This window comes from Engystomops pustulosus, chromosome 8, assembly GCF_040894005.1.
Source record: "Engystomops pustulosus chromosome 8, aEngPut4.maternal, whole genome shotgun sequence".
Lineage (NCBI taxonomy): Eukaryota > Metazoa > Chordata > Amphibia > Anura > Leptodactylidae > Engystomops > Engystomops pustulosus.
This window is the reverse complement of record NC_092418.1, coordinates 114,538,292-114,541,031: the sequence shown is the minus strand read 5'-3', so window position 1 is coordinate 114,541,031 and position 2,740 is coordinate 114,538,292.

Here is a 2,740-nt window from a genome sequence, read left to right as displayed (position 1 = left end):
GGATAAGTAATGTCATGTATGTACACAGTGACTGCACCAGCAGCAGAATAGTGAGTGCAGCTCTGGAGTATAATACAGGATGTAACTCAGGATCAGTACAGGATAAGTAATGCCATGTATATACACAGTGACTGCACCAGCAGCAGAATAGTGAGTGCAGCTCTGGAGTATAATACAGGATGTAACTCAGGATCAGTACAGGATAAGTAATGCCATGTATATACACAGTGACTGCACCAGCAGCAGAATAGTGAGTGCAGCTCTGGAGTATAATACAGGATGTAACTCAGGATCAGTACAGGATAAGTAATGTCATGTATGTGCACAGTGACTGCACCAGCAGCAGAATAGTGAGTGCAGCTCTGGGGTATAATACAGGATGTAACTCGGGATCAGTACAGGATAAGTAATGTCATGTATGTACACAGTGACTGCACCAGCAGCAGAATAGTGAGTGCAGCTCTGGAGTATAATACAGGATGTAACTCGGGATCAGTACAGGATAAGTAATGTCATGTATGTACACAGTGACTGCACCAGCAGCAGAATAGTGAGTGCAGCTCTGGGGTATAATACAGGATGTAACTCAGGATCAGTACAGGATAAGTAATGTCATGTATGTACACAGTGACTGCACCAGCAGCAGAATAGTGAGTGCAGCTCTGATACAAGCTGAGTAATGCCATGTATGTACAGTAGATTTATTCTGTGTGTATTGGGTAGTAGCAGATACATTTTAGGGAGGGCAGACACATCAGAGGTGTTTCCTCTTGTGTTCTATACATTTTAGGCTAATTATTTCCTGTGTAGTGGATCATGCACTGGTGAACAATAATTACGCTCAATATCAATGACCCATAAATGAAGCTGCACTTGTTCTTGCATAGACCCAGTAGCCGGGGATGACTGGTTGTGCCCTAGGGTGAGGGAGCAGCTGGTGGCCCTCGCACTAGTCCGGGGTCACCTGCCCCTTTATCACAATGTTACTGAGATAATCCTTTCTCACAGAACTATGGAACCGATCAGCGTATAATAATGATGATGATACTGGTGACACCTGTGGATATGGGTTTATACTATTTATCTGACCAGAGAACATTGATTTTCTGTGATCAGTCAGACGCTCGCACTGGCGCCATGTAATATTACACACACAGCGGCTGTGACTTTCATGTTTTTACCTCAGCCTCAATCACTTATAGCATCCATTTTGTGCGCGCAAAATGCCAACAGGCCACAATTCATATCAAGCAATTTTAGCTCTCCACAGAAACCTAACAATGATCTAAGCTTCATTCACTGTTCCTGTTTGAATCGCTCAGTAGTAATATTGATGCTATTACGGTGGATGAATGAAATTCTACATATCACTAGGACAGGCTTATCGAGGCCATCAACAACAGGCCTTGCTGTCCATAGCAACCAATCACAACACAGCTTTCATTTTCCCTTAGTAGGTTTAGAAATAAAAGTTGAGCTCTGATTGGTTGCTAAATGCATTTCACTCTTAGTACCACTTTTCAAGAGAACCATAGGGTGTCCTTATTTTCCAATGTCATGGTATTCTAGGAGTGAGGGAGAGGAGAGGAAAAAAGTCCTTTTCCCTCTGATTTCTCCGATGTAAAATGCTATGAAGTTTGTTCCTGATAAAGTCGCCCAATTTTCAGGGTTACCTGACATATGGCCTAGGCCAAAACAAATGGTTTCTCTATAGGAACTTAAAGGGGTTGTTCACTTTCAGCAAATAATGGATATGGTTTGTCTAAGGAAAAGTTATACAATTTTCCAATACATTTTCTGTATTGATTCCTAGTGGTTTTCTGGAACTCTGCTTGCTGTCATTCTATAGAAAGCTTCATTGCTTACTTCTAGTGGATAGAATTCTGACCACGGACCACCAGGTGCGCGGCTCGTTATAAGACACGGCTCTGATTACTCTGTGATAATAACGAGCTGTGCACCTGTGTGACATCACATGATTCAGCAGAAGTAATCAAAGAAGCTTTCTACAGAAGGACGACAAGCAGAGATCTAGAAAACTGTGATGTAATTGATACAGAAAGTATATTGGAATATTGTATAACTTTCCTTACACAAACCATATCAATTATTTAGTGGAAAACCCCTTTAATATTTAACACAATGGGTAAAATGCAGCAGACGTTTCACCCTCTTTTATCAATCTTAACTCTTTGCATTGTTTATTGGTGTTACTCCACTGATTCTAGCACATTTGGGTTTTTCACTCTCACTGCCATCATTCCTGGGTAATCAGTGTCAATGTTTTTGTATCTCTACTGGCACATGGGCGGAGCCAGGCTGTCTGCTCCAACCCAGGACCACGCAAGTGGCAGGTAATAAGCATATGGATGGGAGTCCTTGCATCAAACAGAAATATGATGCAAGGACTCCCTGTATGTCAGCTGAACTACATAAAAACGCCACTTGTGTCTTCACCCTTAGGCCATTATTCACACGACCGTATGAGGGACGTATATATGGCCCCCATAGACGGCAATGGGCACACAGCGCCGTACGGGAGCTGTACGGTGCCGCACACCTGGAATACGGCGCCGTGCGCCATATATCACTATGGAGAGGGGTAGGGGTGAGAAGCACTCGCACCCTCTTGCTTACTACGGTACGGCGTGCACAACAGTGAAAGCAAAAAAATGTCTCATTTAGCAACTTCTGACAATCCAAAGCTGTAATTACTGTGGAGAACAAAAGTACAACTCGC